The sequence below is a fragment of the Marmota monax genome, unplaced genomic scaffold, assembly GCF_021218885.2.
Source record: "Marmota monax isolate L192 unplaced genomic scaffold, Marmota_monax_Labrador192_F-V1.1 WCK01_AAM20220418_F8-fsc00133, whole genome shotgun sequence".
In the NCBI taxonomy this organism is placed as follows: Eukaryota; Metazoa; Chordata; class Mammalia; order Rodentia; family Sciuridae; genus Marmota; species Marmota monax.
The window spans coordinates 1,116,810-1,128,855 of record NW_026694821.1 but is presented as its reverse complement, the minus strand read 5'-3'; the positions used below and the strand labels follow the sequence as shown (position 1 = coordinate 1,128,855).

The window sequence follows — 12,046 nt, the reverse complement described above, 5'->3', positions numbered from 1 at the left end:
TAAAATACACTCTACTGTCATGTATTTCTAAACAGAATAAATAAAAAAGGCAAATAAAAAATTTTAAAAAAGAACAAAACACATTCCATTGTATGGATATACCACATTTTATTTACCCACTTATTTGTCAATGGACATTGAGTTGCTTCTGCCTTTGGGAATTGGGAAGAAAGCTATGCTATGAGCATGGGTGTGAAATTGTCTGTTCCAGTCCTTGCTTTCAATTCTTTAGGGTACACACCTAGAAGCAGAATTGTGATGCCTGTGGAACAAATCTGAAATTGTCCCGTAGCCGGAAGCAGAGCTGCACAAGTCATCCCCGAGAAATAATTGCTGGCTGTTGTATGCCACTGAATTTTCAAGGCCATTTTTTATGCTGAAACAGCTAAACCATGCACAGAGTTTATCTCTGGATACTGACATTGCCGTGATTCCCCTGCTCCTAAGTATTTCCGAAGGTTTTACAATAAATTTATAATTTATTGTAATAAATGCATTTATAAGATGATAAATAATAATAAATTTATTTATAATAATAATAATAAATTTATTTATAAGATGATAAAAGCAATTAAACTGAATTATTCTATACAAGATGATTGACAATAGGATTTTTTTTATTTTGCCTGTTACAATCACCCATTTTGAAAATACTTTAAATTTGAATTTGTTTCACAATGAGCATTCTTACTTTTGTAACCAGGAAGAAAAAAAAAAGAACAAGGTCTTTTGTTTCTTTCTCTTCTCCCCATTTTCCACCCCCAAGGATGGCCACTCAAGAATCTTACCAACACATGCCCACCCACAGAATGGGGTTTATATAAAGATGCATCCCATGCTTGAATAATTTTATCACAATGGATTCTGCCATCATGTATAACTAAAAAGAACCATTTTTTTTTTATTCCAAAAGGAACCTCAGCATATAGTAGTGAAGCCAAATAGACTAAGGGTACAACATCCTTTTTTAATTGGCTGTCTGGAGCTCTCGGGAGTGGAGATGGAACGTGATTACAAATGGGCATTGAGCATCTTTTTTCTACTGTTAGAAGTGTTTTAAGTTTGGATTGGTTGTTCAACTCTATAATTCACTAAAAATCATTAAATTATGTACTTAAAATGGGTAAATTCTGTGGTTTATGAATTACACCGCAATCAATTTTTAAAAACATTCTTCCTTTACATGAAGACTTAAACAGGTTTTCATTCTCAACAACTGGGACCACAGATGACTCCCAATAAAAACACAATAATCACAAAAATAAATAAATACATAGAATCTCATTGAAAAGAGTAGCATCATTAAAAGGCAACCTGAATGAAGCAAAGAGTCTTTAAAGGGAGAAAAAACGCAACCTCAAATGTAACAGGAGCACTTTGTGATTGGACACTCATTCTCCAGACTGGTGGTTCCAGACAGCATGCAGGAGTCTGGCTTGGGCAGAAACTTAGCAGTGTGAAGGAGCGCTTTGGAAGTCAGCAGGACTTGAAGACGAGTTAGGAAACATGTGAAGCAAAAGCACGACTACACCCAGCTTGCTTAGGACCAGGGCAATGTGCAGATACTTTTCACTCCCTACCTATGAATAGGCTAACTAGTCAGCCACTAGATGAAACTTGCCGAAAGTAAATGAATGAGTTGCGTGGTTCCTCCTACAAACTGAGATGTAACCAAACACTTTGAGGTTGGCTCAGGGGTTACCTTACTTGAACCAAAACGATTTGCAAGTTCTGTAAACTAGTGCAGAGTACAGTAAAAACCCTGTGTCCCAGTCCAAATGTCCTAAATCAGCCACTCTTGTCTGGAAGTTGTCTGCTTGTCAAATTTCTAGGCTAATGTGGAGCTCTTGCAATATGAAAGTTGCCATGACTACTGAGGGGAAAGTTTTGGTCAACAGAATATAATCCAAAAAAAAAAAAAAAACCTTTGAGCAGCTTCTGCAAGCCAAAGGGAATTTGAATGATTCTCAGTTATAAAACCTGGGAATCACAAGTCAAGAAACAAACAATCAAATGAGTCAAATTGACAAAGAAGGAAACATGGTCAGCCCAACCACGCTGCTTTACCATGAGACACTTTGCACATAAGTTGCTCAAGAAATGTTTGGTAGGTTTGATCTGATTGAGAGAGCTCTAAATCCTTATTCCATGCCCCGAAGAAGAATGAGTTTGACTCATGGAGCTGAGATCCAACTGCACTAAATGGATATAGATTTCTGGAAATCACAGTACTTGAAATGAGTGAACTTTTATTGTTGTGCTTCTTCAACTACTCTTCAGTTACATTAATTAGTATTTGCTTTGACATTTATTCAAGGAAAAACTGTTTTTGCAAAAATGGAGTTCAATTATGACAAAACAGAAAATGAAACATTTTAAAACAACTTACTTCTTTTTGTGTGTGTGGTGCTAGGGATTGAACCAGGGCTTTGTGCACGGAGGCAAGCACTCTACCAACTGAGCTATATTCCCAGCCCACAAATTACTCTTGAAGGAAAATTCTACATAATGGAAATTTACTTATTTTTTTTAAAATGAATCAATTATTCTCTCTTTGTCTGATGACTATCCCTGATTTTCTCTCTCCCATTTTTATTTATGTGCATCAGGGAGCTGACAGCACCCCAGCTTCAGGGGGAGGCTGGGGCTAGGCCTGGCTAATCAGAAGCTTTACACTCCTCTAGCCACATGATTAGTTCAAGGTTCAGTATATACACATTCGTGACTGGTTCAGTGTATACACATGACTGGTTCAGTATAATACATGTGACCCAATCAGAATCAACAGGAGTAATATTGGTTTATTCCCTGAAGGAACCAAAATAGCCCTTATAATTTAACCATATCTATCTCTTGGTTCGGAGTCACTGTGTCGTATTACCAAGAGCACTCTACCAACATATAGAACTTGGCTTTTTATTTTAAATTTGGCCCAGGTTCCAGAAAGTTACATAATCTTGGACAAATCATGTAATCTCCCTGGGCCTTATTCTCCTCATCACAAAATTTCTTGAGAGTTTCTGTGACGATCTTAGAAAGGATGAATATATGAAGACACTTCATAAATGACAAAGCTTTACCGAAATGTTAAGTCCAGGCCTTTTGCTATCACAGTAGCCCAAACTGGATTGATCATGCAGGGATGTTGGGGCCTGTTCAATGCCCTTGTAAACAAAGCATGTTACCGGAGGAGAAGAGCATCTGAAGCCACAGGATGTCAAAACCAAAAAGGACTTAGAGGATACCCCGTTCAACCCCCTCATTTCACAGATGAGGAAACTTGTTCTATCTACCCTTGAAAGGGAGGAAATGAGATAAGAGATAAGAACAACTATTGCAACGATTCAGCTGGGCTCCCCACATTAAATTAGAGCAATCAGATAATAAACTATGACCTTTTAATCCAGAGACCATGCCTATGTTTAGAGAATGTGATTATCTTTGTCCTGCAGTAAACAGCTTCACCTGCAGAAAAATGATAGTTACAGTAAAAAAACAATAACAATAACAAAAAAAAAAAGGAAAAAGTATTTTCCCAGTGGTCCATTTTTCTTTTACATAGCTCAGCCTTGTGAATTCTAAGTGGAAGGAAAAGAAATGAACAATTATAAAACTTGCTAAGCCATGTGTCTGAAATAGATCACAATGGGGATTTAATTTATTTTTTTTTTTCAATTTCCCTGTCAGTGAGAACCACTCCCACCAAGAAATTATCTGCCAAATAGTGACTTCACTTATGATGCCGGCAATGTGATGTTTAACAGCTGACATTTGACAGCTTTCAAAAAATCTGTCCCATGGCTTACATAGCAAAAGTAGGGTTGCAAAAATCAAAAGCTGTACATGTGCTATTCAAGAACTTTGTACAGTTGTGAGTTATTAAAAAAAATCACATCTGGTCAATGCTTTTTAAAGATTACAGTAATAAAACACGTAGCACTTACTAGATATAAAAAGTAGTTTATGTATATTAGGTAACTTAATTCTCACAACAACTTTATGAAGTAGGTGCTACTTTTAAGATCCACACGTTTGAAACGAGGCCCAGAGAAATGGAGGAACTTTCCCGAAGTCTCCCAGCAGGTAAGCAGTGAGCTGGGATTTGAACCTACAGAGCTTGACGCTTGTGCTCTGACAGCTTAACCTTACTGACTTTCTTCTGATCGACTCATGCATAGAATACCTTATATTTTCTTCAGCAAATAACTTATGAATGAAATTAAATTGAATTGAAACTGCTATTCAAATTCATGGTCCTAGAAGACCTTTTTGATCACAGCATCAACAGAGAATAGAGTAAGCAGGCCGGCCTTGGAGCCAGGCAACTGGAGTTCAATTAGTGCCTAGGAGTTGTTAAAACCTTGGGCAACTTCCTGCACCTCTCTATGCCTCCGTTTCTTCATCTGTAAAATAGTACCTAAATGTCAGAGTGTTTGGGGGAGTTAAGAGATAGTTTATGTGAATGCGTAGCCCTGTGTCTGACACAGAAAATGCTCAATAGCACCAGTCACTCTCATTGTCATTATCAACACCATTATCACCCTGTATATCAGGAACCACTTTACCTCTGCTTAACTCCTTTCACCTCATCAGACTCTTATTCCAGTCACCCTTGCCTTGTCACCTCTTAGTCCCCGCAGCCCATACTGCATGGGCTCCAGGCTGCTTTTCACATTGGCTGCCTAACAGCATCACACCTGAGACCCAGCTGTGCTCCTGCCACCTCCTCCCTTGGGGCTTCTGTTGACACCAATTCATGAGACTCCAGGAGAAGTTGCTTTTCATGCAAGGATATGCAACCCAGAAGTGCTGAGCAGTCAACCCCCCAGGAGTCAAAATCTGGAGTGTGCTAAAGCTGCCCCCTTAACAAGGCACCACATACTGAGTGGCTCCAACAATAGAAATTTATTTTCTCATAGTCCTGGGGGCTGTAAGTCCCAGATCAAGGTGTTTCTCCAGGTTTACTTCCTCCTGAGAGCCCTCTCCTGGACCTGCAAATGGATTCTGTCTCATTGTGACCTCACATGGCCTTTTCTCAATCTCACACAATCTCACACAATCTGCAAGTCCAAATTTCCTCTTCTTATAGGGGCACTAATCAGATTAGATTAGGACCCGCCCCAACTGGCTCATTTTAAGTTTTTAAAAAATTTGTATTTGTTCTTTGTAGATATGCATGACAGTAAAGTATATTTTGACATATTTATACAAAAATGGAGTACATCTTATTCTAATTAGGATCCCAGACTTGTGGTGATATGCAGATTCGTTGTGGTATATTCATATATGAATATAGGAAAGTTGTGTCAGATTCATTTGACTGTCGTTTCATTTTAATCACCAACTTATAGGCCTTCTCTCCAACTAGCTTAGGGCTTCAACATATGGATCTTAGGGGGACACAGTTCAACCCATAAAAGAGGGTCCCTAAATACATTTCACTGGATTCCTTATAAGATCTTGTGGATCAGAGCAACCAGTTGACCTTAGTGTCCAACTTACCCTTCCCTGGTTGACTTACCTGTCCCTCTTCAGGGTCACACCCACTAGTGGAGTCTATACATATAAGCCTTAGTCTCAGGCCCTTCTCCCTAGGGATTTAAGACTAAGACATCAAATGGAAATAGTGGATAGGGTCCTACAGTGGGGCCAACCAAATATGTCCCATGTGGTCTCAGCTGTGCTTTCAACCCTCACTACCCAGACGGCACTGGACTCAATGTGTACTAGCCAAACTGCAATATGTATGTATTCTCCTTTGCCCTCCCATGACATAAATCTTTACCTAATCACAAGAATGAGTTCCTTCCTCCCCTAAAAATTCTATTAAAAAAAAAAGTCACCTTCCTATGATGACCTTCCTAATCCTTCTAGAAATGAGGGATTATCTCCATAGAATTCTAAATGAGCAACTATTCTGGGTAAATTGGGTGAGGAAAAAAACAGGTCCTCTGTTTGCACTAAAAGAAGAAAGAAAATCACACAGTACTTCCAAAAGTATTTAATAGAGTGTTCAAGTATTATATACATATGTATGAAAAGTTTACGGATATACATCTGGTCAATCCCAGATTTTAATTAAAATACATCTTTTATTAGTCAAAACATGTATGGTAGTCAAGCCAACAGAGGGAACTGGATTGACACACACATGCTCTTGCACACATTTACACAAACACACACTTCTTAGCATTCTGTTATTTTATATCATGTGGAAGCAGCAGGATGTGATGCAAATGGATTTTTCATGTATTTCTCTTGGCATGGTGGCCATATTTAATGTAACATCCAGGAAAGCAGAAATTTTAATTTAGTTTATGGCCTGACCATCTGTATTTGTTTGGAATTTCTGTCTCCTCAAAGCAAAAATGTGAACCTGGCTTTCGACCTGGAAATGTCTCAGGCTGCAACCAAATGCATTACCAACAAACTGCAAATAAGTATTCTAAAATATAAAGTCAGAGGAGAAGAAGTTGAAGCCTATTGTCAAAATGTAACAAAATACCTGAATTTTAATTCTGACATACTTCAGGGAAAATAAAAGGGAAATTTCACATGTTTTCAAGGGAAGAAAACATCTCAGTATCAATAAACTGCCAAAGAGCTGTTTGAATATATTTACTTATTTCTATGGGTTCTGATATTATTTTCCTATTAGTCTTCAGTTCTTTGCATTTATAAAGGGAGGTGAGCCATGTGTAATCCATACTCAAATCTCATAGTTAATCATGTAGATTTCTTTAAAACAGTAAAAATTCACTAATATTTGCCATATCAGAACAGTGAATGTGGCCAATACAAATTACTAAAAAATATTTCTGTGCATTTGGAAGCAAAAAAAAAAAGCACTCTTTTAAATATTTTATAGTATAGACATAACTGAGACCCGTGGTCTCTAGCTTACCCTTTGGAAGATGAATTGAGTGGCCCAGAGTTCACCTTTATATTCCTTATGAAGAGATTTCCAATAAGTCAAAGGTATAAATAGAAGCCCAATTTGAAATGGCGTATCTGGATGAAAACCCTGGAACAGCCTCACCCAGCACCCTATTAAAATTCAAAGGAAGGCACCTGAAACAAAAATTCCCAGTACCAACAAGGACAATCAGGTAGGTCTTCCAAATCTTGCCACCCTCTCCTCAGGTAGAAGGCTTGCATTCTTTCACTACCACCTTGACTCACAAAGTCAAGATCAAATAGAAATATGAGTCCCAGGCCAAGCAGAAAAATGGTAAATCAAAACTGTGACTGCTGCTTTTTAAGGCAGTCAGGGCTCCCATACAGGGATGAACAAGACAGACAGCTGTTGTGAAAGGTACTTTCGAACAGTACAGAGAAACAGGGAGATCAGGGCATTGAACCACAGGAGGGGTGTGGCTCTAAGAAAGTGCCTTGGTAGGAACAGGAAAACACCAGCTTTTTAATGTATTTTCCATTTAGAGTGACAAAGACCAAGAAGTGGGTCTCCATGCATTCTAGAAAAGCCAGACTAAGAAAATCCTGTGAGACCACAGAGATGGTCATCTTATCCTACATCAGGTGGGGTAAATGCTATAGAGAAAGGGGAAGAGAGTCAGGGGGAGAGGGAGGGAGAGCGGAAGGTAGGAGAGGGGTAGGTGACCAGGGGAAACCTCCCTAGGGAGGTGAAATGCAGCAGCCTCCTTCAGGGCGGGAGGAAGCCAGTGTGCAGAGGTGGTGGGAGGAGCTGCCCAAGCCTGTGAGTGAACATCAGCCTCCACCGGTGTCCACTGCTCCTGGGGTGACTCCTGTTTGGTCCTTTCAGTTCAGTCAGGGCCCAAATGGCAGAAGGTGTTTCTGCTAACTCTGCAACGCATCTCCCTCTTTCTGAACTCTAGAACCATCTTCACTACTGACCTTTCCATCCTTGGGCAACAGATTTCAAAGCCCAGCCTTCATGACAGAAAGGCCCGCAAGAGAAAGGGGGAAAAACTGAATTACACAGAGGGAAAAACATATTCAGGGACTTACAAAAGTATCCACACTATAAATACTCCAGAAAAAAAAATAAATAAATGAAAGGGAAATCCAAACAAGCAGAGAGAACAAAAGGTTATCTACAAAAGGATACAAATTGGGTTTACCTCAAAGTTGGCCTCAACTATAGTAAATTCTTGAGGACAATGAAAACATGACATGTCTACAGACTTTACAAAAAGAGTCATGATACCAAAATTTATGCACACAAACACATACCCAGGTTATAGACAGATTGGTAGATAGATAGACAGGTTGAGGTTCTTGTCCAAAAGTTTTTTGGATTTTGGAATTTGGGGAATTCTGGAATATTTGCATGTACATAATAAGATTGCTTGAGGATTGAACCCGAGTCTAAACACAACATCCATTTATTTTATACGTGCCTTTATACACATAGCCTGAAGATCATTTTATACAATGTTCTTAGTGCGCCTGCATTTTGACCTCACATGAGGTCAGACATGGAATTTTCCACTTCTGGTGTCAAGTCAGTGCTCAAAAGTTTCATATTTGGGGACATTTCAGATTCTGAACTTTCAGAGGAGGATGCTCCTCAGATGGAGGAGGTAATAAGTCATTCTCAAGTATATGATGTCTCAGAAAGTGAATCATCCTTGTATCCTACTTGAGATTTCTAGAAAATATATTCAGGTGATCAATACATAGATGAAAATTAAAAGCTTCAAAAAGAGGTTGCTATAGCTAAAAGGCCAGAGAAGTCCTCAGCTACTCAGGTAGGGAACAGAAATGCAGAGCTCCCACTGGGTTGGAGCCAAAGTGTGGCCCTACAGGCCACTGTGGCTTCTGCTGTGGCTCCTGTCTGCATTCCAGTGCCAGGAAATGGGCTTGTTGAGCCATATCCTTCAACTTTCAGTTCAGAGGAAATCTTTTGCATGTTTAATGGCCACTTAAAACAGTAATGAATAGTGTTCTCTTCCAGCACTTGCTATTAATAGCTCCACTGGTCACTCCGTGAAGAAAATGGACCAGAAGAATTACTTTTCAAAGGTATTTTCCCTGCACAAAAGCAGAATGACATAGTGCAACATAATGATGCTTTTTTTCTCTCTCTCTCTCTGCCACAAATGATGGTTTTCTGCACCTTTAAAAGTCATACTGAGAGTCCTGAGAAAAGATGATTAATCCACTAGGTAACACACATGACCTGTCACTAAGCTTCTTCACATGTGTTCCTGTCTCTTAACCAAACTTTAATACAGCATATTTCCAACTGCAAATAAATAAGTAAAGAAAAATGAAGAAGGAGAAGTACAGGTTGAAGGAAGAGGACAGGGAGGAGAGGAAATAGAAGGAAATGCACCAAAATTTTAAAGGAAAATACAGTGTCTCTGAAGGATAAATCTCTAAGTGGTATTTTTCCTGCGTCATATAGTTAGCAGATATTTTAAACACAGATTTTAAAGAAACCAGCATATGTAATTTCATCTTACCATGTAATTGCAACTACAGAAAAATGAATACCTTAAAAGGAAGAAAATACATCACAATGTATTTGTAGGTGAGACTGTGGAGAAATTCTTCCCCTTCTCTTTATTTTTATTTTCCAAATTTTTAATAGGAGTTTATATTATACCTGTAATGGAAAGAAATTTTTCTTAAATTAAAATAAGATGGTGAGTGATGTGAACTTATCTAAGGAGAGCAAACAGACAGCTATTTGGATGCCAAAAAAGTAATTGCTAATTATAAACAATTCTCACTTTCACCAAAACTGATCAGGCAGTTTCTACTTATACTTTTCAGTAGGAGCCAGTCTTGTTAGCTGCAAAGAGTTGAATTTTTTTTTTATATATTTTAGAATTCAATATGTAAATTCTCCGGGGCATTAGAAAAAAAATGTGTATTGAGTGAGCCCAATTAAAAAGAATTTTCTATCAGTTGGTTACCCTCAAGATGAGTTAAGTGCTCAGACCTTTCTAGAGCCCAAGCAAATCTTATTAGGTGCTCGGAAGGAGTGTAGAAGCTTTGTGTAGCCTTCCTCAGACAAGTGAGTTCAGTTTTGTACACAATCTTATTTCTTAAATCCTCTCCAACCTTAGAAGCTAACATTAGAAAGGATGCTTGTTTCCCAAGCTCACTGAAGGCAGAAGATATTCAACATTTGTGGAATTGAAAAATCTGCTCAATGTGCCCATCTTTATTGGAGGATTGGAAATAACAAAAAGAAACAAGTAAAAAAAACAACTAATGGTTAAAACTTCAATTCCAACTGGATGTGACAATCATAGAAAGAATCCTTCCAAAGACCAGTGGCCTATTAGTCTCTGGCCATGTTGCCACCATTTTGAGGTGAACAGTGCCTTCCCCAACATGATAATCCTAGGCCAGGTTTCTTCTCCCAGAGTCCAATCCCCAGCCAATGCTTGAGTGAGGACTTTGAAGTTCAAGATCTTTTGCCTTCTGGATGGGTAAACATCCAGGAAGCCCTGACCTTCAAGAAGATCCACCTCTTATCACCAACAACACAGAGCATCAGAACCCAGGCAGACCTAGAGCCTTCTCCATGTTTGGGAATACTTTGTGTCTGAAATAACCCCAGGAGGGGGTCACACATGGAAGTACAGGTGTGGGCTTTGGACTCCAAAGCCCACCCTAGGCTGCCTTTTTACCAGTAAAGAGAAACTCAATCCCCAGCACCAGCTCTCCTGGCACAAGGAGAGTAACTCTTTAAGAAGCAAATGATGTTCAGATTCAAAGTAATCTAAATCTATATCAAGAACAAAGAAGTATTTCCTAAAAGAAACACACTGCCAAGATTTCACTTTGCCAATCAATTTAGCTGTCCATTGTCTACAATCTGTGCACTTCTGAAAGGAGTTTTACTTTCCCTTTGCATTACCGAATAGCCTATTAAGGAATTTCCCAAACAGGACTTTCTCAAAGTGGAAATCAAGGCACACTCTCTCCAGATTTGTTTCTCAAAGCCTCCCACAGCTGCCTGGCCTCAGAATGACCCAGAAAGTTTTAGAAAAATGTAGATTCTCTAGGACCTGCCAAAGATCTTCTGAATCTGAACTTCCTAGGAACATGCCCCAGATTTTACATTTAAAAACATGTTTCCTGTTCTCCCTTTGGCAACACATATCCTAAAACTGGAACAAGATTAGCCTGGCCCCTGTGCCAGGATGACCCATGAATTTGTGAAATATTCCATATTTTTAGTGTTTTCCCCCAAATGTGTGCTCCTTATATCACTTAATAAAAGGTTGACAAAATTCAGGAATAAACAAAAACATATTTCCAATGGAGAATATATGGCTTGCCATAGTTTGCATTCATAAGCAAATGAATAAATGAATATAGAAAGGAGTTTCCTGAATGATTCTAATGCAAACCAAAAAACTCATGATTTTACTCTAGAAGAATGAACTGAAGTTGGGATTTTTTAAATTATTATTAATCTGCAATTCCCACACTACCTTCCGTATTTCTCCATTAGCATTCTAAATTACTGGGGTTCACACTCAGCTCAAAATCCTGTTGAATCTAATTTGACAGAGAGGAAAACAAGTCAAGAAATGCTCATTTGCAGAATTCACAAGCACTCTTGCAATCTGACCATAGCCGATATTAATTGAGCATTTATGTGGTCCATCTATTTTGCATACATTATCATATCTACTCCTCATGACAAATTGATTAAATGATATAAAATAGATGGCATCTTTCATTATAGATATCATTATCCTCATTTTGTAGTTGAAGAAACTAAGACTCAGAAAGCATTCCAACCAAGGTGTTAGAGTTTGGATCTTAACTGACCCCCAAAGGCCTGTGTATGAAAGGTTTGGTTTTCAGGATGGCAATATTGGTAAGTTGGATGGTAATATTTGTAAGTTGTGGAACCCTTGAAGATAGGCCCTTGTGAGACATCTTTAGGTCATTAAGAATTGTGTCTCAGAGGGGGATTTTAGGACCCTAGCTCATCCAGTCTCTCTACTTTCTCCTTGGCTGATGAGTTAAGTGGTTGTGCCCTACTATACGCTCCCACCATGAGGTGCACCAATGATTGGCAGCTGTTACTCCA

At 38.7% G+C, this 12,046-nt stretch overlaps 1 pseudogene; it reads left to right on the top strand.

Annotated features, from left to right (window-relative positions):
• The first annotated feature begins 11,079 nt into the window (after positions 1-11,079).
• Positions 11,080-11,179, top strand: LOC124080226 (U6 spliceosomal RNA; annotated as a pseudogene).
• Positions 11,180-12,046: the final 867 nt, after the last annotated feature.